Here is a 26574-nt window from a genome sequence, read left to right as displayed (position 1 = left end):
AAAAATTGACACAATTGATATATATGGAATATTGCACCAGACAACTGCAATATTCTCTAACACATAGAAATTAAGCAATATATTTCTTTTTATTTTACAAAGTTTTATTGAAGTATAGTTGATTTACAGTGTTCTGAAGCAATGTGTCTCTAAATAATTAAAGAAAAAATCACAATGAAAATTAGAAAATGTTTTGAATTAAATTATGATGAAAATATGACATCAAAAATTGTAAGATGCAGTTAAAACTATGTTTAGTGGGAAACATAAAAGCTAAAATGTATGGCTTTAAATAAGAATTACCTAAGTATCCATTTTGAGGACCTAGGAAAAACCAGTTAAACCTGAAGAAAATATTTTTTAAAAAGGAATAGTAAAGTGAAGAGAAAGAAATTAATGGAAAAAATGTACAGTAAAATTGACAAATCCCTTGTTAGGACTGATCACACATACGAAACAGAAACAAACAAAAAACCCAAATAGGGTACATATTACCTCTATCGGACTTGAATAGGGGGATATAACTACGAATCCTATAGACACTACAAAGTTGAAGTAAAACTATTTTGGATAATTTAATGTTAATACCTTTGAAAATTCAGATGAAATGGGATATTTCTAGACAACCCAAATTATAAAGTAACACTAAAAAAAAAAAAAAAACCTGAATAGTTCTATATCTACTAAAGAAACTGAATGTGATTAAAAGTCTTCACACAGTAAATCTCCAGATTCTTACGCCTTCACCATTAAAGTCTTCCTTAAAAGTTTAAGGAAGAAATAACAACAATCTTATACTAACTCTTTCAGAGAATATAAAAATACCAACTCATTTTATGAGGTCAATAAAATGTTGATCCTCAAACCTGAGGTCATTACAAAAAAGGAAAATTATATAGATCAGTTTCCCTTTTATCAGAGATAAAAAATTCTAAATTAAATAGCAAAACAAATCCAATAATTAAACATGTGTTTAGGAGTTCCCCTTGTGACGCAGCAGAAACGAATCCAACTGGGAACCATGAGGTGGCAGGTTCCATCCCTGGCCTCACCAGAGTGGGTTAAGGATCCAGCGTTTCCGTGAACTGTGGTGTAGGTTGCAGACACAGCTCAGATCCTGCGTTGCTGTGGCTGTGGTGTAGGCCAGCAGCTGTAGCTCTGATTAGACCCCTAGCCAGGGTATGGCCCTAAAAAGCAAAAAACAAAACAAAACAAACCACAAAATGTGTGTTTATTTCAAGCATTCAAGGTTGGTTTAACATTAATAGTCTTATTATTTACCCAATTAATAAAATAAAATGTATATGATCATCCTTATAGGAACAGAAAAGAAATTTGATAAAATTCTATATCCATTCATGATTTAAAACTCTTAGCAAACTAGTAACTTTTTTTTTTTTTTTTTTTTTTTTTTTTTTTTGTCGTTTTAGGCCTGCACCTGTGGCACGTGGAGATTCCCAGGTTAGGGGTCGAATCAGAGCTGTAGCCACTGGCCTATACCACAGCCACAGCAGTGCAGGATCTGAGCCATGTCTGTGACCTATACCACAGCTCATGGCAACACCAGATCTTTAACCCAGGGAGCAAGGCCAGAGATTGAACCTGCATCCTCATGTATCCATTCAGCCAGTCTATGTCTTTTGACTGGGGCGTTTAGTCCATTAACATTTAAGGTAATTATTGGTATGAATGTTCTTAGTGCCATTTTATTAATTGCTTTGGATTTGTTTTTGTTGCGCTTTTTTCTTCCCTTCTTCTCTTGTTCTCTCCTCTTCTGGTTTGATGACTATCTTTAGTGTTGTATTTGAGTTGATTTTTCTTATTTGTTTATGTATCAATTGTAGATTTTTGGTTTGCAGTTATTCTGAAGTTTTGATATAAAAGTATATATATATATATATATATATATATCGTTTTAAGTTGTTGGTTTCTTAATTGCAAGTGCATCTCCAGTGTCCTGTTTATACCCTCCTCTTTTCACGATTTCTGATTTGGGTGGCATAATTGTGCGTGGATGATTTCGCATCTTTACTGTATATATATCTTTACTGGTGAGCCCTGTCATTTGTTGTATTTTTGTTTCTGGTTGTGGCCTTTTCTTTTCTGCCTAGAGAAGTTCCTTTAGTATTTGTTGTGAGGCTGGTTTAGTGTTGCTGAATTCTCTTAGCTTTTGCTTATCTGTGAAGCTTTTGATTTCTCCTTCAAATCTGAATGAGAGCCTTGCTGGGCAAACTAATCTTGGTTGGAGGTTTTTTTCTTTCATCACCTTAAGTATATCATGCCACTCCCTTCTGGCCTGCAGAGTTTCTGCTGAAAAATCTGCCAATAACCTTATCAGGGTTCCCTTGTATGTTGTTTGTTTCTTTTCCCTAGCTGCTTTTAAGATTTTCTCTTTGTCTTTAACTTTGATCAGTTTGATTAATATGTGTCTCGGGGTATTCCTCCTTGGGTTTATCTTATATGGTACTTGTTGTACTTCCTGGATTTTAGTGAGGGGTTCCTTTCCCATCTTAGGGAAGTTTTTGGCTATTATCTCTTGGAATATTTTTTCTGTCCCCTTCTCTCTTTTCTCCTTCTGGCACCCCTATAATAGGGATGTTGGTGTGATTAATGTTGTCCTAGAGTTCTCTGAGACTCTCTTCATTTGTTTTCAATCTATTCTATTTTCTGTTCCGAATTCATAATTTCCACTAATCTGTCTTCCACATTGCTTATTCATTCTTCTGCTTCCTGTATTCTGCTATTGGCTGCTTCTAATGAATTTTTTATTTTGGTTATTATATTTTGCTTTTTTAAATTTTTTGTCTTTTTGCCTTTTTTAGAGCCACTCCTGCGGCACATGGAGGTTCCCAGGCTAGGGGTCGAACTGGACCTGTAGCTGCTGTCCTACACCAGAGCCACAGCAACGCCAGACCCAAGTCGCCTCTGTGACCTACACCACAGCTCATGGCAACGCTTGATCCTTAATCCACTGAGCAAGGCCACAGATCGAACCTGCAACCCCATGGTTCCCAGTCGGGTTTGTTTCTGCTGTGCCATGATAGGAACTGTCTTTTAAACTTTTTAAAAAGCATTTTTTTCTGGTCCAGGATCCAATCCAGGACCACACATTGCATTAGCTGTCATGTCTTTTTTTAAATACAGTATAGCTCATTATCTTTCCTTTTATTTTATAACTAGAAAAATTTGTAGAGTACAAGCTTGTTATTTTGTAGAAATACCTTTATTAATGTTTCCTCATGAATAGATTCAGATAATGCATTTTTGGTAGGAATACCACAGAACTGATACTGTATCTGTGTCAGTATATTCCATCAGGGTGCCCATGGTGCTGGTTTGTCCCATTGCTGGTAATGTTGACTTTAATCAACTAGTTCAGGTGATGTCTGTCAGTTCCTCTATTGTAAAATTACTATTTTCCCTATGTAATTAAAAGTATCCTGTGTGGAAATATTTAAGAACTGTGTCAATATCTTACTTTTCATTAAGCTTTCATCTACTCATTTTAAACATCTTCGATGATTTTTTCTGAATGAATAATTACTATGATGATTGCAAAATGATGATTTTCTAGTCCGATAATTTCTTCCATATTTATTAGTTAGAATTCTAGTATAAAAGAGAGTTTTTCTCCCACTTTTTTTTTCTTTTGCTTTTTAGGGCCAGACCCTCTGCATATGGAAGTTCCCAGGCTAGGGGTCAACAGCTGCCAACCTATGCCACAGCCACAGCAACAAAAGACCCGAGTAGCATCTGGAACCTACACCACAGGTCACAGCAACGTTGGATCCCTGACCAACTGGCCAAGGCCATGGATCGAACCTGCATCCTCATGGATACTAGTTGCATTCCTTTCCACTGCACCACAAGGGGAACTCCTCTCCCACTCTATCTGTCTATCTATCTATCTATCTATCTATCCATCCATCTACAAGTTTGGAGTTCCCATTGTGGCTCAGAGGGTTAAGGACCTGACATTATCTCTGTGTAGCATAGGTCGAAGATGCAACTAGGATACTTGTTGCTGTGGCTGTAGTGTAAGGCCTGCAACTGCAGCTCCAATTTGACCCCTAGCCTGGGAACTTCTCTATGCCACACCTGTGACCCTAAAAATCCAAAAAAAAAAAAAAAAAAGAGAGAGAGAGAGGGGATATCTAAGTGCCCAAGAAATGTGAAAAAACACAAGTCAAAATCGGAAGATGTGAAACAGCTGGAACTCTCTTACACAGCTGGTGAGGATGTAAATTGGCAGTATGTACAGAATATATATACTGTTTGGCAGTTTATACAGAAGCTGAGTGTATGTAACCTGTGACCTAAAAAATTTAGTCCTATTTGTAGTAATTAAAATTTGCAAACAATCAAAATGTTCACTCAACGGTAGAATAGATAAATAAATGGTATGTATCTGCACAATGCAATATTACACAGAATGAAAATGAATGAACTGCTGCTACACATGGATGATGCTTATAAACATAATGTTGAGTGAAAGAAACCATACAAGAGGCTACATTTATTTAAAACTCAAAAAGAGAAGAGGTTAAATTATGGTAATAGAAGTCAGGATTGTAGTTATCTGACAGAAAGTTATAACTGGGTAGAAGCATAAGTGGGCTTCTAGAAGGCTAGTAGTCCCCTTTGATCTTTTTTTCTTGCCCCACTTATAGCATGTGAAAATTCCCAGGACAGGAAGCAAACCTATGCCAAAACAGCGACCTGGGCCACTACAGTGACAGTGCTGGATTCTTAACCCACAGCACCACAAGGGAATGCCTAGTCCTGTTTGATCTTCATACTGGTTAATGGGTGTATTCACTTAGTGAAAATTCATTGAGATCTACCCTTATGATTTGTGCCATTTTATTTATGTATGTTATATTCAATAAAAAGTTTATTTAAGGAGTTCCCGTCGTGGCTCAGTGGTTAATGAATCCAACTAGGAACCATGAGGTTGCGGGTTTGATCCCTGGCCTTGCTTAGTGGGTTAAGGATCCGGCTTTGCCATGAACTGTGGTGTAGATTGCAGATGAGGGCTCAGATCCCACGTTGCTGTGGCTCTGGCGTAGGACGGTGGCTACAGCTCCGATTCAACCCCTAGGCTGGGAACCTCCATATGCCATGGGAACGGCCCAATAAATCGCAAAAAGACAAAAAAAAAAAAAGTTTATATAAATAGTTGTAATAAATCGCAAAAAGACAAAAAAAAAAGTTTATATAAATAGTTATATTAAAAAAAGTTTATATAAATAGTTGTAATCGTGAATAATATTATAATGTCATAATACAGAGCATAATTTGTAACTAAGTAAATTCTGTTCCTTTGAATTTCCTCGGGAGTTCCTGTTGTGGCTGAGTGGTAATTAACCTAACTAGTGTCCATGAGGACTTGGGTTCAATCCCTGGCCTTGCTCAGTGAGTTAAGGATCTAGCATTGCTGTGAGCTGTGGTATAGTTCGCAGACCTGTCTCGGATCCAGCATTGCTCTGGCTGTGGTGTAGGCTGGCAGCTGTAGCACCGATTCGACCCCTAGCCTGGGAACTTCCATATGCTGCAGCTGTGGCTCTAAGCAAACAAACAAAAAGTATGAATTTGCCCAAACTAGGAATCTTATAAATGGAAATCCAAACACACAAAACAGAATATTACTTCTAGCATGAAAACACCTTTCACTTTACAAAGCAACACATCAAAAGCATGAAAGGAATAAGATAATACCATAGCTGAGCCATTTTTCAATTTTGTAAATTTATCCTAAGGAAAGAAATAATTCAACAGACGCACAAGCTTTGCTGTGAAAATATTCATATTAAACATTATGTCTGCTAGCTAAAATTCACCCAAATATCCAACCAGTGGATCAAGATTTAATAAATTATGATATACCAGTACAAGATAACAACATACATTTAAAATGATGAATAGACTTTTTAAAAACACTAAAAAATTTTGCAGGTTCAATGCCAGTTAGAAAAATCAAAATATAAAATGATATGTACATCATGATTCTAACTATGTAAAAATGAACCAGTAGGTAATAGGAAAAAAAACTTTTGTGTTGGAGTGATAGATTTATGGATTTTTTTGAGGGGGTAAACCTTACCCTATACCCTCAAATTTTTTTCTAGTATTAGGATCAGTTAGAGTTCTTTTGTTGCAAACAACAGAAATTAACTTAAATAAAAAAAGAGATTTATGAAGTCATACAGGAGTAACTTACAGAATCAAAGGAATTACTGAATGCCCAAGAGGAAAGAAGAGGAACTAGAAAAGTTATAGAGAATTTAGAAAAAAGGTTCCCCAACAAACTGTCTAGGATTCTGCCTCCTGATGACTAGTTTTAAATGACTATGTGCCTCTACTCAAGATTCAAATTGTTGGAAGAGAAAATCTGGTCATTCTGGCCTAAGTATTCACCTCACCCTTTGATTGGCAGCCACATCAGAACAGCCTGAAACTGGAAAAAGACACTTCCCTAAGGAAGAGGGGTAGTGTTGTTACCAGAAGAACAGGGTATAGAAAAATACTGGGTGGGCCAAAATAGGTTCCATGAAATCACACATCATCTTTTCAATAAATTGGAATATTACGACTTTTTTCCTTACATTAAATGAAGATACACTTATAGTAGAAAATTTGCAAAATTCAGTGAAATATGAAGTAAAAGAGTGATTAAAAAGCAAGCATCCCTTTCCAAAGGAGACAGGTTGGGGGTGGGAGGATGTGCTGGGGGTTTGGGATGAAATTGCTGTGATGATCATTGTACAACTATAAATGTAATAAATTCATTGAGTAATAAAAAAAATACTTTGCAGAGAAATAAACCAAAACAATAAAACATACATTTTTGCATTAAAAACTTACCATTTGCTTTGAAAATGAAAAAAAAAAAAAACCAACCACAAGCATCCTTTATCCCATTACCCATAGCCTTATAGTAATCCTCTATTGCTGCATAAGAAATCATCCTCAAAACTAGGATGACTAGAGACAGAAAGTACATTAGTTGATTACCCAGGGCTGGAGGGAGTGGGTGGACTAGGGGATGACTAAAGCTAAAGAGTACAGGATTTCTTTTGGGGCTTTTTTCAGGATTTCTTTATAAGGTTCTTAAATTGAATTAAGGTGATGGTTGCACAACTCTGAATATATACTAAAACCATTTAACTTTTAATAGGCAATTGTTATGGTATGTGCATTATATTTGAATAACGCTGTGTTTAAAAATACTAGTGTAGGGAGTTCCTGTTGTGGCTCAGCAGTTAACGAACCCAACTAGCATCCATGAGGACACAGGTTCAATCCCTGGCCTCCCTGAGTGTGTTAAGGATCCAGTGTTGCCGTGAGCTGTGGTGTAGGTTGCAGATGTGGCTCAGATCCCACGTTGCTGTGGCTGTGGCTGTAGTGCCAATCCAACCCCTAGCTGGGAACCTCTGTATGCCATGGGTGCAGCCCTGAAAAGACAAAAAGGCAAAAAAGGCAAAAAAAAAATATATATATATATACTAGTGTAACCAGCTATCCCAGTTTGCTCAGGACTTCCCTAGTTTTAGCACTGAAAGTCATATATCCCAGGAAACCCCTCAGTCCTGGTAAAACCGGACAGTTGATCACCATACTCAAAATTTAGCAGCTTAAAACAATAAGCATTTGAAGTTCCTGTTGTGGCTCTGCAGTCAACGAACCTGACTAGCATCCATGAGGACACAGGTTCAATCTCTGGCCTCACCCAGTGGGTTAAGGATCTGGCATTGCCATGAGCTGTAGTGTAGGTTGCAGATGAGGCTCGGATCCTGTGTTGCTGTGGCTGTGGTGCAGGCTGGCAGCTACAGCTCTGATTGGACCCCTAGCCTGGGAACCTCCATATGCCATGTGTGCAGCCCCAAAAAGACAACAAAACAAACAAACAAAAAAAAGCTTTTGTTTTCTAATGGTTTCCTTAAAGTAAGAATCCAGAAAGAGGGGTTCCTGTCATGGCTCAATGGTAATGAACTCAACTAGTATCCATGAGGATGCGGTTCAATCCCTGGCCTCGATCAGTGGGTTAAGGATCTGGCGTTGCTGTGGCTGTGGCATAGGCTGACAGTTGCAGCTCCGATTTGATCTCCTAGCCTGGGATCTTCCAAATGCCATCAGTGTGGCCCTAAAAAGACACAAAGACAAAAAAAAAGAATCCAAGAGGAGCTTAACCATTTGGTTCTGGATCAGGGTCTCTCATGAGGTTGCAGTCAAGATTGCAGCTAGGGAGTTCCCACTGCGGTACAATGGCTTAAGACTCCAACTGCAGTGGCTCAGGCCACTGTGGAGGTGCAGGTTTGAGCATTGCCACAGCTGTGGTGTAGGTTGCAACTGCAGCTCAGATTCAGTCCCTGGCCTGGGAACTTCCACATGCCATGGATGCAGCCATTAAAAAAAGAAAGTTGCAGTTCCCATTGTGGATTAGTGGTTAACAAACCATACTAGTATCCATGAGGATGTGGGTTCAATAACTGGCCTTGCTCAGTGGGTTAAAGATCCAACGTTAATGTGAGCTGTGTTGTAGGTTGCAGACACAGCTTGGATCTGGCATTGCTGTGCCTGTGGTGTAGGCCAGCAGCTACTGCTCTGATTTGACCCCTAGCCTGGGAACTTCCATATGCCGCAGGTATGCCCCTAAAAAGAAACACACACACACACACACACACACATACACACACACACACACACACAAAGATGTGAGCTGGGGCTGCAGTCATCTGAAGGCTTGACTGGGGCTGGAGGATCTACTCGCAAGCTTACTCTTGTGGTTTTGTCAAGTGCCCTTAATGTCTTGCTATGTGGGTTTCTCCATAGACTGCCCTCATAACATAGCAGCTGGCTTTCCCCAAGAGCTTGTTATCCGAGAGAAAGGCTAACTTGGATACTGTAGAGTCTTACGTAACCTTATCTTGACAGTTGCATGTCAGAGTTCCCATTGTGGTGCAGCGGAAATGAATCCAACTATGATCTATGAGGATGTGGGTTCCATCCCTGGCCTTGATCAGTGGGTTGAGGATTGCCGGAGCTGTGGTGTATGTTGCAGATAAGGCTTGGATCTGGCATTGCTGTGGCTGTGGTGTTGGCCAGCAGCTGTAGCTCCAATTCATCCCCTAGCCTGGGAACTTCCATATGCCACAGGTGCAGCCCTGGAAAAAAAAAAAAAAGAAAAAAGGAAAAAAAAGAAAGTTATGTCATTACTTCTGCTATATTCTATTGGCCACACAGATCAACTCTGGAACAATGTGAGAGGGAACTCCCCAAGAGTCTGAATACCAGGAACTGAGAATCATTGGGCTAGCCTAGAGACTGGTTCCCAACTCTTTATGAGCATTTTATTAACATTTTGCTCATTTTTAAATTATAACAGAGCCAATTTAGAACATATGGACAATTTAAAGGTACAGATATAATGGAGAAACATATAATGATGAATATCTTTACTTCAATCTCTGGTTATATAGGATAGTATATAAGTGTGCAATTATTAAGGACAATGGTTTGTGCATCTCAAGACTTGTCATATATTGCCAAATGCTTCTCTGATATTCACAGTATATCAGAGTACCCATTTCACCATAACCTTGCTAGGCTCAAATATTGTTGTTAGTAACTCTGCCAATTTCTAAGTGAAAAATTGTACCTCCTTGTTTCAGAGTGCCTTTTTAATAGTAAGGTTGAGTATTTTTCCATGTTCAGTAGCCCTTGCTAATAAAGAACCATGCAGCAGGCCATAAATCCTTTCCAGAATATTCATGCTTTCATTTAATATTTATTGAGTGCCTAGTGTAAGAACAGGGAAATGTCTCTCTGCTCCTAAGATGCTCATATTCAAGTGAGATAGATGGACAGGGAAGCAGTTCAATACTTTCTAATCTAAAGAAATATTTTAAAAGCGCCGAGTCAAAAAACCAGTGGTCATTAATGGAGACTGCAAGTGCTTTACTCTTGCAGGAGCAGCAAGTACAGTGCTGAGGGATAAGGGAGTGTTAAGAGAATCAGACTAGACAAGGAAGCTCAAATCAAATCTTGTAGGCTTCTCAGCCTTGTTAAGAAGGTTAGACCTTATCTGTGAGGGCAAAGGAAAAGCAGGGATTGAGCTGGTCAGATATGTGCTTTTGGAATCTCCCTTAGGCTAAAATGTGGAGGAAAAAAAAAAAAACTGGCGAGGTTGATAATGGAGATAGAACGGCCAGATAAGAAACAGCTGTATTCTAGGAAGGAGTTGAGGATGCCCTCTTCCTAGCCAGCAGCAGCAAGGACATGACAAGTGTCTTAGGCTTTTTTTGGGGGCCTCACCCGGGCACGTGAAAGTTCCCAGGCAAGGGGTTGAGTTGGAGCTGCAGCTGCCAGCCTACACCACAGCCACAGCAATGCCAGATCTGAGTTGCATCTGTGACCTACACCAAAGCTCGTGGCAACGCCGGATCCTTAACCGACTGAGCAAAGCCAGGGATTGAACCCACATCTTCATGGATGGGTTCATTACTGCTAAGCCACAATGGGAACTCCCAGAAGTATCTTAGGTTTAAATAGCATCCCTGGTTTCAGCCTAGGTCTCAGAAAAATGAGGCAATAAAACTAAGGATGGGCAGATAGACTCTAAAACGTCATTTATTGCTGAAAAAAAGCTGCAGTGGAGGTCATAGCTTAGTGTGAGAGCTGAAGGAGATGCTAAGTAAACCCCTTGATGAGGGCAGGCCACTCTGAGGCCAACATTGAGGTGTGTCACCTGGACCCCTCCTCAGAAATGAAGGACTTATTCCCCTGGCTGCTGGGAGTGCTGTTCCTACCACCAGCTAGCAGCCCTCTTGAGGGAGGGCCTTAGCTAAAAAGAACCATTAGCTCAAAGTTATGTCTCCTTGAGGTGGCTGGCATCCAATGATTGCTCAGTGAGGGCTATAAAGCTTTGGTCCCTTAGCCCCAGTTTGAGACCACTTTGAAAGGTCATCCCAGCTTTGGAGCTCCCCCAAGGTCAGCTGAGACCTCTATACTAGGAATTAATATACTAGATATAGGTAAGGAAAAATAGAGCCAGTCAAGAATTACTCCTAGGTTTCTTACTCAGGTAATTGAGTGTAGTGCCATTTAGTGAGAGCAAAGAAAAAACAAGTCTGGAGTTCTAGTCGTGGCACAGACTAATCCAACTAGGAACCATGACATTTCGGGTTCAATCCCTGGCCTTGCTCAGTGGGTTAAGGATCTGGCATTGCAGTGAGTTGTGGTATAGGTCACAGACTTGGCTCCAATGTGGCGTTGCTGCGGTTGTGGCATAGGCCAGGCAGCTACAGCTCCGATTAGACCCCTAGCCTGGGAACCTCCATATGCTGTGGGTGCAGCCCTAAAAAGACTAAAGACAAAAAAAAAAAAAAAAAAAAAAAAAGAAAGAAAAAGAAAAAAAGAAAAGAAAAGAAAGGAAAAAACAAGTCTGGAAGAAAATATGAGTTCAGTTTGAGGTGCCCTTAGAATGTTAGAGTTGTTCATTAGGCAATTAAAGATAAATTTCTGGATTTCAGAAATGTGACCTAGAGCAGCAATAGAATGTCTGTTTTGTTGGTATATGTCTATTAAAGATGAGGAGACCACAAGGCTGACAGAGGTAACTTAAAGAAAGAAATAAATTTATTAAAAAAAAAAAAATCCCAACTGCCTCTAATTAGCATTTTCAGAAACTTGAGAGGATATCACCTACCTAAAACAAGAGCAAGGATGCTATGAAAAGAATGATCAGACGTATGAGGAAGTCTTGGTGAAGAAAAGGATGATTGGCAAAATAAAAATTTCTTTGGAAGGGGAGTTCCTGTTGTGGCTCAGCAGAAACAAACCCGACTAGGATCCATGAGGATGTGAGTTCAATCTCTGGCCTCCTTCAGTGAGTTAAGGATCCAGCATTGCTTCGAGCTGCAGTGTAGCTCGCAGACTTGGCTTAAGTCTGACGTTGCTGTGGCTGTGGCATAGCGTGGCAGCTGCAGCTCCAATTCAACCCCTAGCTTGGGAATTTCCATATGCTTCAGGTTCAGCCCTAAAAAAGCAAAAAAAAAAAAAAAAAAAATTCACTGGAAGTATTAGAAGTTGATAAAAATACCCCAGAAAGTAGAATATGAGAGACAAGGAAAGACATGAGGGATAATTTCAAAAGATCCAAAGTCGATTAAGAGTATCTTTATGTAGATCCTGTCCTGGTTCTTTTTATTGTTAATATGCACCTTTGGTTGTTTTTGGACCTGCTCTAGCAGGTAGTTCACACAAGGAAAGGCCAGGGTTTTTTTGTTAGGCTGAAGGAAGGGATCTGGCCAGAGGGGGAGAAGTGGAAGGGGAGGTGAAGAAGAGATAACTGGTGGAGTGTTCTCCCTGAGAAGGTTAAATGTGGTGACTCTGGTGACAGGATGCCCTTTCTTTGTGCAGGGGTGGAAAACATGTGCGGGTGCAGGTAACCTCATGGTGTCTCTCTCAGTCCTTTCAGGCTGCTGTAACAGAATACTATAGACTGGGTGAATTATACAAACAACAGAAGTTTATTTCTTACAGTTCTGAAAGTTAGGAAGTCCAAGATCAAGGTGCCAGCACATTCAGTGTCTGATGAAAGCCTACTTCCTTGTTCTCACTGTGTCCTCACACAGGAAATTGGGCAGGAGACCTCTCTGGAACCTCTTTTATTTTATTTTATTTTATTTTTTCATTTTCTAAAGTTTTATTGAAATATAGTTGGTTTACAATGTTGTGATAATTTCTGCTGTACGACAAAGTGATTTGGTTACACATGTATGCACATTCATTCTTTTTCCCACATAGACCATCACAGAATATTGAGTAGAGAGGGGCCTCTTATAGAAGGGCACCAATCCTAGTCATGACAGCCCTACCCTCATGACCTGATCACCCTGGAAGACCTCACCTCCAGATGCCATCACATTGGCGATCAGAGCAGAACATGCAAATTAGGGGGCAGGGGACACAAACATTTAGCTATAGCAGGTGACTGGAAATGGAAGGAGTTCTTTTCTTTCTTTCTTTCTTTTTTCTTTTTTTTTTTTTTTTGTCTTTTTTGCCTTTTCTAGGGCCACACCCGCGGCATATGGAGGTTCCCAGGCTAGGGTTCTAATCAGAGCTGTAGACACCGGCCTATACCAGAGCCATAGCAACACGGGATCAGAGCCGTGTCTGCAGCCTACACCACAGCTCACGGCAACGCCGGATCGTTAACCCACTGAGCAAGGCCAGGGATTGAACCCACAACCTCATGGTTCCTAGTCGGATTCATTAACCACTGAGCCACGATGGGAACTCCATGGCATTCTTTTGGTTTCCATGTTCTCTGTCATCTGTTGAGTCTTACTGGGTGAGTGTGAAGGTTGGGATTGGGTTATGGGTAAAGAACTCTGAGGGGCATGGAGATTTCTTGGGCATAGTCTAAATGAAGGATAAAAAACAAACCACAAAAAAGACTGCATAGGGAAACAAGAAATGATTGCCAGGCTACTCTGAGGGGCTAGGCAAGTCGTAGGTGGCTTGTAACACCAGTGGAAGGTTGAGAGTAGATTTCAACAAGCAGAGCTAAAATGAGGAATCTCTGAAAAAGAGGAGGCAAGTTAGTCTCATAATGAAAAAATTCTCCAGAGAAGAGGGTGGTATAAAAGAAAAAGAGAAAAACATCCTCCTATGAGTCACAGGCCTTATTTTCATCAGCTCCCTTGTCCTGCTTTGATGTTTACAAAGGGACATGTGATTATAAAGGGGAAAGGTGAAGGGAATAATAAACCAAGGACACAGGAGAAGGAAGAGCCCAAAGAGGGGGGGACCAGCATGCACCCAGCTGAGAGGAAGCAGGAAAGGGCTTCCCGGTGCTCTCTTCATAGATCGGCCCCCATGCTCACCCTCACAGACACTCCCCGCAGGGATCAGACACATGGTTGTCTTTGCTGCTCTACCCTTAGCATCTAGAACAGAGGCTGGCACAGGATAAACATGTGGTGAATGAATGAAGTCCATGGTGCAGTCACAGGCTTTTTGAATGGCTGAGCACACCAAAGTCTGCTTTTTTGCCTTTTCCTCCCCTCCTTTACAAAAAGTTTTCAAACAGCCTTTGGAGCTGCTGGGGACTTTTCAAAAGACAAATAGTCCTCCTGCTGCTCCAGAGGCCCCAACGCCCACTTCCCAGCCAGAACTGCCTCTCTCTGTTCTTGTTGGAAAAGGAGGCACAGCTTGCTTTGCAAGAAAGTTGCATAGGAAATGGTGCAATCTGGGCTGTTTTTTCATCTTTTTCAACCTCATTTCCTAAAGGGAAGAAAGAGAAATGTAAGGAATCTTAGGAATATGAAACTTCTCTGGAATGATCTTTATTGAGCAGTGCTTGGAACCAGCCAAAATCCTGAAGGGCTGTCAAGGCAGCCAAGAAGAAAGGAAAATGACAAATAACTTCAACAAACTCTGAAAAACGTATCTAGAGCAGCTGCTATTTTTTTTCCTTCCCAGCGTGGTTTGTCTTTCCCCTAGTTTAGTAATTGTTAGAAGATTGTTTTAGATTATGTTGGGGGTAGAAGTAGAGAAAGGAGAAGGGAATCCAATGTTTAGGAAGTAGCATGATGTTGTCAGTTGTACCCTGGAAGCTGTGTAATTTACACAGTCGTTTTACACATGATGACTTCCTCTCCTTTTAGGACGTCCTGATGTTAAGTAAGGTTTTTTTTTTTTTTTTTTTAAGGCATTCTCCTAAAGAGATTGTTCACAGCATTTGGGTCCTCCTTCCCAGTTCCATCTGTCTTTACAGTCTGTAATTCAACTCAGCAAGGGCTTCATTCATGGTGCAGGGCCATTTTGTCTGCCCTACAATTGCCAAAAAGAGTGCAAGAAAATCTATGTACGTAATCTGCCACATAGGCAAGAAACACTTGACGGCAGTAAAAAATTTCCAGCCATGGTATTCTCAGCTTGCCCTTTTGCTGTGAGCTGTGCACAAAGTCCACAAGCATTTGCCTTGAAGTCTCCACCTCCTCACTGCCATGGCGGGTTTGGCTGGTTACCAGAAGCACTGAGAGGAAGGGAGGAGGTGGCCTCTAGGGTGGCAATTTGCTTGCACCCTTGTTCTCACTCCATCAGGAGGTAACTGCTTCCAGACTGAGCTGGTGGTGAGAAAGGAACTGAAACTGACTTGCCCATGGTCTGTCTGAGCGAATGTTGACCCAGGACTGAGGCACAGAATGACTCCCCCCCCTCCCCCCCGCCTGGCCTGAGGGCACACTGGGCTGAGTCACTGCTTCACCAGGAATGCAGCTAGTCTGGAATGCATCGCATGGGGCGCAGATGCCTGATTTGGAGCAGGCTTTTAGAAAGGGAAGGGTCTTTTCCTAAAAAGATTGAAGACCTACATTCATAAAGCTACAAGGGATCTTAAAAAAAAAAAAAAATCACACACTACGGGTATGTCAAATATTTTCCTTTCTATTCCTCCTCCCACCTCTATTTCAGTTTCCAACTTTAGGCCAACACAGATTTCACTTTGGACTGTATCTTTTCATCTTTTCAAATATTTAAATATCTGTATTATTTATGTGTATCTTACATATTTATATAGATATGTACACACACTTACAGAGAATTAGAGAGAGAGGGAATTTTGCATTGACCTGAGCTGAGTGGTATCATATAGTATGGATTGTTGTCCAACTTGCTTGTTTTTATTTGTTTGTTTTTGTTTTTTAAATGTAGCCATGTCTCTTGGAGATTTTTCTATGTCAGTGTGTTCTAATTCTTTTCAACTGCTGCGTACCTTTATATAACACACATGCATCACTGTTGATTTAACTGTTCATTTTTTGATGATTATTTAAGTTGCTCTAGGTTTTTACTACTACAGAGAGTGCTTCAATGAACAGCCCTGTAGCACTTCCTTTTTGCACACATGCAAGTATTCTTCTATGGTAGATACCAAGCTATGAAATAGTGGAGTCAAAGGATAGATGCATCTAAAGTTGGAAGGGCTGGCGTTCTTATTGTGGCTCAGTGGTCAGTGGACCTGACTAGTATCCAGGAGGACTCGGGTTCAATCCCTGGCTTTGCTCAGTGGTTAAAGACACGACGTTGCTGTGAGCTGTAGTCTGGGTTGCAGATGCGGCTCGGATCTGGCATTGCTGTTGCTGTGGTGTAGGCTGGCAGCTACAGCTCTGATTCAACCCCTAGCCTGGGAACCTCCATGTGCCATGGGTGCGGCCCAAAAAAAAAAAAAGAACAACAACGAAAAAAAAGGAATAAAATTGGAAGGACTACTGCCCAATTTGTTCTCTAAAAGGGTTTGCCTAGTTTATATTCCCAGAAGTGGTTTAAGAGAGCATCTGTTTTCCAACATACTTGTCAATGCTTGACATCAATCTTTTTTACTTATTGCTAATTAAATATGAAAAATGATATTCCCATGTTTTTATTTGCATTTTCCCCTAAAATGGTGAGACAGAGCATCTTTTCAAATGTCTGCTATTCATGCTTCCTCTTTTGTGAATTGCCTGTTCATATTTTTTGTCCGTTTTTCTTTCCCTTTCTTCCTTTCTTTTTCTTTTTCTTTTTCTCTCTCTCTTTCACTCTCTCTCTCTCTTTCTTTTTTGCTTTTCAGGGCTGCACTGCAGGATATGGAAGTTCCCATGCTAGGGAGCGAACCAGACCTGCAGCTGTCAGCCAGCCACAGCAACACAGGATCCGAGCCACATCTGCGACCTACACCACAGCTCACGGCAACGCCGAATCTTTAACCCACTGAATGAGGCCAGTGATTGAACCAGAACCCGCATGGATACTAGTTGGATTTGTAACCTGCTGAGCCACAAAGGGAACTCCCTGTCCATTTTTCTGTTTTGTTTGTCTTTTTTTTTTTTTTTGGAGGCTATATAAGAGCAAGTCCTTTGCTTTGTATGTTACAAAGTTCTCACCCAGTCTCACTGGCATTTTAATCTCATTTATAGTTTCTTTTGTTGAACAGATTTAAAGTTTTAATAAAGTGAGATTTCTTAATCTTTTCCAATCTTTTTTTTTTTTTTTTGCTTTCGCTTTTTGGGGCTGCACCCTCAGCATGTGGAAGGTCCCACACTAGGGGGCCAATCAGAGCTACAGCTGCCAGCTTATGCCACAGCCACAGCAACGCAGGATCCAAGCCACGTCTGCGATCTACACCACAGCTCATGGCAACACTGGATCCTTAACCCACTGAAACCCACTGAGCCAGCCCAGGGATTAAACCTGCAACCTCAGGGTTCCTAGTCAGATTCATTTCCACGGCACCGTGATTGGAACTCCCCAATCCTTTTCTTTATGGCTTTTGCATTTTGAATATTTCAGGAGATCTTTCCTACCCTCATGATCAGAAACGTAGTCTTTTGTATATTTTATTTTAATAGTTTTCTTTTAATAGTTTGATAATATTTTTGTTTTTTCACCCAAATCTATCTAGAGTTTATTTTAATAAGTAATGTGAAGTTAAAAAAAGTAACTTAATTTTTCTAATACTAGCCAATTGTTTTTTTATTTCATTTAATTTTATTTTATATTGGAGTATACTTGATTGACAGTGTTGCATTAGTTTCAGGTATGTAGCAAAGTGACTCAGTTATACACATACATATATCCATTCTTTTGAGATTCTTTCCCCATTTAGATGATTATAGAATATTGAGTAGTTCCCTGTGCTATACGGTAGGTTCTTGATTTTGATTTTCTATTTTATATATGGTAGTATGTATACGTTAATCCCAAACTCCTAATTTATCCCTCCCCCCTAGCTTTTCCTCTTAAGGTAACCATAAATTTGTTTTCTAAATCTGAGACTGTATTTTGTAAGTAAATTCATTTGTATCATTTTTTTAGATTCCACATAGAAGTGATATCTTATGATATTTTTCTTTCTGACTTATTTCACTTAATATGATAATCTCTGGGTCCATACATATTGCTGAAAATAGCATTATTTCATTCTTTTTTATGGCTGAATAATATTCCATTGTTTATATGTACCACATTCTCTCTATCCATTCTTTTGTTGATGGATATTTAAGTTGCTTCAATGTCTTGGAATAGCCATTTGTTTTAACATCATTTATTAAACAGTCCATTCTTTCCCTTACTGTTTTGAAACACTACCTTAATTTTATTTATTTATTTATTTTTTGTCTTTTCAGGGCCACACCTGCAGCATGTGGAGCTTCCCAGGCTGGGAGTCTGATCAGAGCTATAGCTGCTGGCTTAAGCCAGAGCTACAACAATGCCAGATCCGAGCCTCATCTGTGACCTACACCACAGCTCACGGCAATGCCGAATCTTTAACCCACTGAATGAGGCCGGGGATCAAACCCACAATCTCATGGTTCCTAGTCAGATTCATTTCCACTGTGCCACAACAGGAACTCCAACACTACCTTTGTAATGTACTAAATTCCTATAAACATGGGCTCATTTCTGAGCTCTTTTTTTCCCCGAGCTATTGATCAATTTTTGTTCTATTGGAAATGTATCAAATTTATGGATGCTTTGGGGACAGTTGTTATCTTGACAACATTAAGCCCTCCCATTCAGGTCTTTGTCTAGGTTTCCAACTTTTTCTTATAATTCTGGCACATATCTTCTTATGCGCTGTTTTTGATGGCTGTCTTGTTGTTTTTGTTGCTATTGTAAATGGAACCTATTTTTTTCTTCTTATCACACTTTCTATTTTTAAAATAATTGTTTTTGTTTTTTTTTTTTTTACTTTTTGTATGTTTATTTTGCATCATTGCTTCTAATTGTTTTTCAGTTGTCCAACTAGATTTTCTCTTTCTTTCTTTCTTTTTTGGCTTTTTAGGGCTGCACCTGAAGCATATGAAAGTTCCCAGGCTAGGGGTCGAATCTGAGCTACACCTGCTGGCCTGTGCCACAGCCACAGCAACACAGGATCTGAGCCATGTCTGTGACCTATACCACAGCTCACAGCAATGCCAGATCTGCGACCCACTGAGCAAGGCCAGGGATTGTATCTGAATCTTCATGGATACCAGTCAGATTTTTTTCCTCTTTGCCACAACGGGAACTCCCTCTTGGATTTTCTAGATAACTGATCTTGTTAAATGGAAATAGAAACGGTGTCTCTTCTGTTTTCTCAGGACTCTTTCAGATAAGAATAACAGAAGCCTCATTGGAATCAACTTAACCAAAAAAGGGAAAGTTATGGGCTCACTTAACTAGAAGAAGCCAATATGTCTGGATCCAGGATATCATACATTACCATTAGATCTTGGTCTTGCTTTCTCAATTCCTCCAGTGTCCTTCCCTCTGTCTTAGTTCCATTTCTAGGCAGGGTCTCCCTGTGTGGTAACAAGATGTGGGAAGCCTAAGGCTTATATGACATTCTCTCAGCAATACCCAAAACTTCCTTTTTAGTGTTAGCTGTCGCTACCTGAAAAAATTCTAGGATGGTTTTGATTGGTTGATTCAGTCACATGTTTATCTCTGAACCAATCATTTTAGTCAGTGGGTTAGAGTATGCATATTGAAGAAGACATGGAGCTCCTGTTGTGGTGCAGCAGAAACCAGTCCGAATAGGAACCATGAAGTTGTGGGTTCTGGCTTCACTCAGTGGGCTAAGGGTCTGGCATTGCTGTGAGCTGTAGTGTAGGTCACAGCTGCAGCTTGGATCTGACGTGGATGTGGCATAGGCTGGCGGCTTCAGCTCTGATTCGACCTCTAGCCTGGGAACCTCCGTATGCCACAGGTGCAGCCCTAAAGAGACAAAATAACTACAAAAAAAAAAAAAAAAAAGAAAGAAAAAAAAAAAAAAGAAAGAAGGGGACAGGGTTGCTGGGTAGAGAAAAAACAAGACCTGTCCACTCTACCATATTTAAATTTCTTTCAATATTTTCCATATTTAAATCTGATTTCTTTTCTTTGGTCTTAGAAATTTCCCTTCCATTTTTTTTTTTTTTTCCCTGTCTGTTGTGAATTCTCCATGTTATTGCTCCTGCTTTTGGCTCTCTTGCTTAGCATTAGTTTCCTTCCTTCCTCCCTGCTGGCCTTCCTTTCTTTCTATTTCCCTCCAAACTCAACCTTCCCTGTTTAGTAGTTTTGTGATTTCTCCATCTCGTTCCTGGGACTCCCAGGCCAGATCCTTGTAGTGGTGGTATAGATGCAATCTCTTCTCCAGAGTCAAATTCTGGCTGTGAATCTGTGTCTGATTCTTCCATCCTCCTTGGGTATGTCTATTTGTACAAACCTGTAGCCTTAGGCAACTCCTTTCAACAGGGCAGCCCTATCTGGCCCTTGATTTCAGGTGAGGGTTAGCCCCTAATACCAGGTCCTAAATGCCTTCGTTTGCTTTTGGCCAAATCTGGCAGGTGTACAGTTCTCAGCCACTTACTGTATTATGTCCATTCCATTTCTGGGCAACAGAGGTGTTTTTGAGCATGAACATGCCTGATGTTGCTCCCACTTTATATTTCATCTGTTATCACTATCATTTTGGATTAGGATGTTCCTCAAAATGCCATCTTGGCTATAAGTCAACTCCCATTTGCTCTCTACTGTTTGCGATCTAGCTTCCTGACCTCCCACCTTTCTCTGGGAAACTGCTCTATTTGAGGTCACCACTGTCATTTTGCAATCACCAAATTCAATGGCTTTTTCCTTCAGTCCTCATCTTTCTTCACTCCTCTGCAGCAACCAGCATTGTTGACCTTGCTTGCTTCCTTTTACCCACCTCTGCCTTTGGCTAATGTGATGCTCCCCTGTCCTGGTTCACTACCTCTTCTGACTTTTCCTTTTTTAAAAACTGCTTTCATTTCCCCCTCTCATTTGGTACTGTAGCTGTCCCAAGGCCTTTGCCCTCTGGTTTCACTCCCTCTTCCCTTTATGCATTCCCATGTCTTAAGTAATCTCTAAAATGAGTCCCTATGTTTATCCCATAATCGTTGTTCCACTTCATGTCCTTCGTTTTCATCAAATCTCCTCCCCTTTTGAACCTTCCAAAGTCCATCACAGATGCTATCCTTCTCCTAGTTTCAAAGTGTCAAAATCATACCCATCCTATTTTCTCCAGAGCCAGTTGATTACACATTCTTTTGATCTTCTTTCCTTGAATGTCCTCTTTCTTGCCACTGCACTGTTCACATACCTGTTGTGATCCCTTCTCTTTCCTCTGTTAGACCATTTCAGTGTCTTCCTAGTAGCAGCATAGTTAAATGTGGCAGTATTTTGATATGTTTGTGTCAAAATTTATAAATTTGGACACCCTCCTCCAAAAAAGACTTAACATTTATAACAACTTTTTTATATAATTTATATAATTTAATAGTTATTATTTGTAATAACTTAACTTATTTATATCTTATAAATATTCACAGTTTTCTTCCTTTTCCCCTACCCCCAATAAGGAGAAATAATCCTTTATTGTACAGACAAAACATCAAGAATGAAGTGTTGTGCTGATCACACACTGTGGGGTCAGCTCAGAAAGGCTAAATTGTTCTGTTAGAAAGAGCAGGACATGGAGTTCCCCTTGTGGCACAGCGGAAACAAATCTGACTAGGAACCATGAGGTTGCAGGTTCGATCCCTGGCCTTGCTCCATGGGTTAATGATCCAGTGTTGCCGTGAGCTTTGGTATAAGTCGAAGATGTGGCTTGGATCTGGTGTTGGTGTGGCTGGGGCGTAGGTTGGCAACTACAGCTCTGATTGGACCCCTAGCCTGGGAACCTCCATATGCTCTAAAAAGACAAAAGACAAAAAAAAAAAAAAAAAAAAAAAAAAAAAAAAAAAAAGAAGAGCAGGACACTGTCAAAATAAAAAATTCATTTGAGCTGAGACTTAAAGGTTGAGTAGGAAGTATTTTGACAACCCAAGGAAGAGAGTTTGTTTTCCAAATAGAAGAGGAAGCACAAGCAAACAGAAACAAAATACAACATGGTGCCTTTGAGTGAGTGAGCATTTGTGTATGTGTGTGTTTTGGGGTCTTGTAAGGCCAGGGAGAGGGGAGATCGATGAGACTGAGGGTTCCCTGGTGGCTCAGCAGGTTAAAGATCCATCATTGTCACTGGCCTGGGAACTTCTGCATGCTGCAGGCCCAGCCTAAATAAAGAAATGAAGCTGGACAGAAAAGTTTTGTACACTAAGTTAAGGACTCTCTCCTGGGGCAGCATGGATGCGTTGGAAGTAGGGGTGGGGTCGCATGGCCACACTTCTGGCCAGATCTGCAGCTTTGGATTCTATCTTTCCACATGCAGGACTCAAGGGATGGAAGGGACAGGTATGTGTAAGAGTTCTGATGAGCTTGTGATTGCTGCTCTGCACTCCTTCTTTAGGGCTGTTCGTGACGCTCTGAGTCTCTGTGGGGAAGGAGTGTAGGAGCAGCCCTCAGAAAGGGGGCTCCTGGGATAGTCAGAATGTGTTTGCCAGATGGGGGACCAGATCAAGGTTTATACCAGAGGAGCTCGCATCCTGCCTAGGAAGATGACTGCATGCATTATCATGCCTAAAAGGGGTTTCATAGATGAAAATGAGAGCCTGAGTTAAGTGGAGATCTCAGCCCCTTCGTTTCCTGGCTCCCTTATTTATGTTGGTCCTCCAGGGCCCATCTGAAATGCCAGGTGCGCTCTGAAGTTTTTCCTTTAGCTCCCGGCTGGAAGGTATCTCTTCTCTTTATAAACCCTATAACTGTGGCTTGCAAGTATTTTATAGCTTTGTATTCTCCCATGGGTAAAATCTCTGAAGAGTGCCTTGCTTATCTTTACATCTCTTCCATCACCTGAGTCTCTGCTCTGTATACAATCTCTACTGAAGTGAATAATAATTGAATTGAATCTGCACTTTCACAGGAAAAGTACATCCTACACACTTTAATAAGTATGGACCTTAAATAATGAAATATTTCAAGGAATTTGAATATTTCAAAGCTCCATCCATACAAGGCCTGAATAATTCATGCAAATATTTGAAGGAAAGAACAAAAACTTGTCTAATAATTCAATACACTCTTCTTTATTTTGGTCCATAAAAGGAGATCTCATGCTTAGTTTTGGTGGAAAGCTCAGCTCTAGAAGCTTTGAAATGCAGATTAGATCAATTACATCACAATTATATTTGAAAATTGAAAAGAAGCATTTTCCAAAAGGCAGATTCCAGATCTATGCCATTTCAAAGGAAGTATCATTTGGAAAGAAACTGAATCACACCATGAAGTATGTGGCATTTCTTTCGGTTTCTTCTTTCTTCTATACTAGTGGTAGGTTCACGTGATATGTAGAAATGTGCTTAATCAAATTTAGCTTGACTTCTCAAGTTAAGAAAATATATATGAAGATTTTCTGAGAGAAGAGGCACATGCTTTTTTTAGCAGACATACCTCCTATGTGGCTGCATTTGTCTTCTTCCCTTATTTGAAAATGTAGCTCTGTTTATAAAATCTACACATTCCTATTCATTTAGAGCAGAGCTGGAATAGCCTGGAAACCTATGGAGCTGAATGGTATTTTAACGTGGATTCTCATTTTCTCCTCAACAAAGAACCCGACTCTGTTACTTGTGTTTATCTTGTAGTACACACACTCAGGATTAGTCACCTGGGAGCAAGACCTGAGTTCTGGACCTGAGTTCTATTTACTGAGCTAAATGATGCAAGTCACTTAACCTCTGAAGTAAAATGAGAGGGCTGTTGCCTATAACTCCATAATTCTGTGGTTTAGACATAATCAATTCAAATGTTCAAAGATCCCTTTAAAAATTAAAAAAAGAATTTCTAGTGGCCATAATAAATGTGTAATACTGAACCCTGAGTTGTAATTTTGAAATAAAGAAGGACGAAAGAGTGGGTTGGGAAGTCCCTTCCTGTATATGAATTGTATATGGGATGTGTCAGCTGGAGGTAGCACATGCCAAGTGTTCAGGTTCAAGAGATACTGCTAGAATTAGAGGAGATGGAGCTAAAGATAATGACATTTTCTTTATTTTTTGTTTTTGCTTTTTAGGGCCACACCCACGGCACATGGAGTTTCCCAGGCTAGGAGTCTAATCAAAGCTACAGCTACCAGTCTATGCCACAGCCACAGCCACGCCAGATCCGAGCTGTGTCTGCGACCTACACCGCAGCTCCTGGCCATACAAGATCCTTAATCCACTGAGTGAGGCCAGGGATCCAACCCACAACCTCATGGTTCCTAGTCAGATTCGTTTCCGCTGCGCCTTGATGGGAACTCCGATAATGGCACTTTCTTAATTTGAAAAAAACAATAAAGCAAAACAGAAATGAGTTTCTAATTTTATTGCAAATAACTTGCAGGACTGAAAATGATTAAAGTTGTTACACATTTCTGCATTGATAAGCACTATGCAAAAGGATCACTTACAACACAGTAACTGACTGAGATTAAAAAGAGTATCGTTTTTAAGAGCTCATTTTAAGGATTGTAGATTTTTAAATCATTTTGTTTGGTTTCTTAGTTTGTCTTTTGTTCTGGAAAGCTGCGTCTCAGGTTTATGCAGGAAATAGATGCCATCACCTTTATGATGTGTTAAAATTAGAAGAAAATTTAAATCTGTTGTTTTTTTTCCCCATAAGCTGTTGTTCCGGCAATACTATAAAAAACAAAATACAATCTTGTGGTTCTCACTGAACTTGGCTAACTTTCAGAACTGTAAATGATAAACCAAGAAGGGCCTAGATTGATGATTCTCCTCCCCAAAAGTTTAAGGGTCTCTAAGGTTTCTAAACAGATTGGCTTCACAAGTATTCTAGAGATTTTTTTGCTTTTGTTTGACTCATTTCCTTCTTGATAAGATTCTATTTCCTTTTTCTCCCTCTTCACTCTGTTACTTAACATAGCCCCCAAATGTGGTGTAGCCTTCCTGAAACACTGCTTTCAGCAAATATACTCATCATGAGATAACAGAAAATTTGGGGGCATATGTGTTACATATGTTCCTGTTGATTCTTTGCTTCTCCGTCCCACTTCTGATATAATAAACTTTCGCATTTGGCACCAGATTTTCTTGCTACCATCCTGACATTAAAACATCAGCCTGTGTCATTCTCTTTCAACTAAGATTAAGCTACAATGCAGTCTTAAAACAATAACTGGTTTTGACCTTTGGATAGTAATGAGGAGCTTAGGAAGAAGATAGGCCTCTTTTACCCTTTCAAGTATATTGCAATAGATTGAATGTTGGTGTACCCTCAAATTCACATGTTGAAACCTAATCCCCATTGTGGTGGTACTTGGGGGTGGGAGCTTTGGGGGTGATTATGTCGTGAAAGTGGAGCCATCATGACTGGAATTAATGCCCTTATAAAAGAGACCTCAGGAGTTCCCACTGTGGCTCAGCAGAAATGAATCTGACTAGCATCTCTGAGGATGCAGGTTCAATTCCTGGCCTTGCTCAGTGAGTTAAGGATCCAGGGTTGCTGTGAGCTATAGTGTAGGTTTCAGACGTGGCTTGGATCCTGCATTGCTGTTGCTGTGGTGTAGGCCAGCAGCTACAGCTCTGATTCCACCCCTAGCCTGGGAACCTCCATATGCCATGGATGCGGCCCTAAAAAGACAAAAAAAAAAAAAAAAGAGAGAGAGAGAGAGACCCCAGAGAGCTCTCTTGCCCCTCCCCCCAAGTGAGGACACAATGAGAAGACTGCCATCTATGGATAGGGAGCTTGGGTTGGCATGTGCACACTATTGTATATGGAATGGATGGTCAAGGGGGCCCTGCAGTGTAGCTCGGGGAAGTCTACTCAATATTGTTTTTTTTTTTTTTTCTTTTTTGGGGGGGCGCTACACCTGTGACATATGGAAGTTCCCAGATTAGGGGTCGAATCAGAGCTGCAGCTGCTGGCTTACCGGCTTCCGCCATAGCCACAGCAACATAGGATCCTAGCAGCATCAGCAACCTATGCCCACAGTTGGTGGCGACTCCAGATCCTTAACCCACTGAATGAGGCCAGAGATCCAACCCTCATCCTCATGGACACTATGGTAGGTTCTTAACCTGCTGAGCCACAGGGGGAATTCCCATCTACTTAATATTCCGTGGTAACCTTTATGGGAATGGACATATGTTTATTTATAAGTGAATCACTCTGCTGTACAGTGGAAATTAACACAACATTGTAAATCAACTATACCTCAATAAAATTTTTTTTAAAAAGGAAGAAGAAAAAGAAGACTGTCATCTATGAACCAGGAAGTGGGCTCTCACAAGACACTGAATGTACTAGAACCTTGGTCTTGGACTCCCCAACCTCCAGAACTGTGAGAAATACATTTCTGTTGTTTATAATCCATACAGAGACCTTGTTTGGGCCTCTTTAGGGTGTAGTAAATCAGGTCAATTTGGATTCTCTTCTTTTTCCTACTCCCTTTCCCATTCCCTCACTTGGCAGGAGGGATCTTTGCAGCTTGGATGCCATATACCAAACGGATGCCAACTGATTCCATATCTCGTCCCATCTCCCCATTCCCTTCACACCCTGAAGTCTGTATGTGACCTCTTCTTCCTCACTCTCTCAAGTTCTGTGTTAGACCATCTATATTAGAATGCTGCTTATTAGCAGGTATAAAAAAGGTTGATTTGC

General features: G+C 40.4%; 1 long non-coding RNA gene across 2 annotated transcripts in view; it reads left to right on the top strand.

Annotated features, from left to right (window-relative positions):
• The window catches only part of LOC146404863 (uncharacterized), an 83719-nt gene that overhangs the window by 17133 nt on the left and 40012 nt on the right, over window positions 1–26574 (top strand). The window contains exon 2 of one of the 2 annotated variants that reach the window (XR_014842163.1): window positions 26149–26251. The exons of the other annotated variant lie outside the window; for it this stretch is intronic. This is a non-coding gene — a long non-coding RNA (uncharacterized LOC146404863). The remainder of the gene's footprint in view (window positions 1–26148; window positions 26252–26574) is intronic. 2 annotated transcript variants of the gene reach the window in all.

Source organism: Sus scrofa, chromosome 3 (assembly GCF_054392235.1).
Source record: "Sus scrofa isolate SSC_HxYL_T2T_F1_AM1 chromosome 3, Sscrofa_HxYL_maternal_Yorkshire_Landrace_v2.0, whole genome shotgun sequence".
In the NCBI taxonomy this organism is placed as follows: domain Eukaryota; kingdom Metazoa; phylum Chordata; class Mammalia; order Artiodactyla; family Suidae; genus Sus; species Sus scrofa.
The sequence above is the reverse complement of the archived record's forward strand: the minus strand, read 5'-3'. Positions and strand labels throughout refer to the sequence as shown.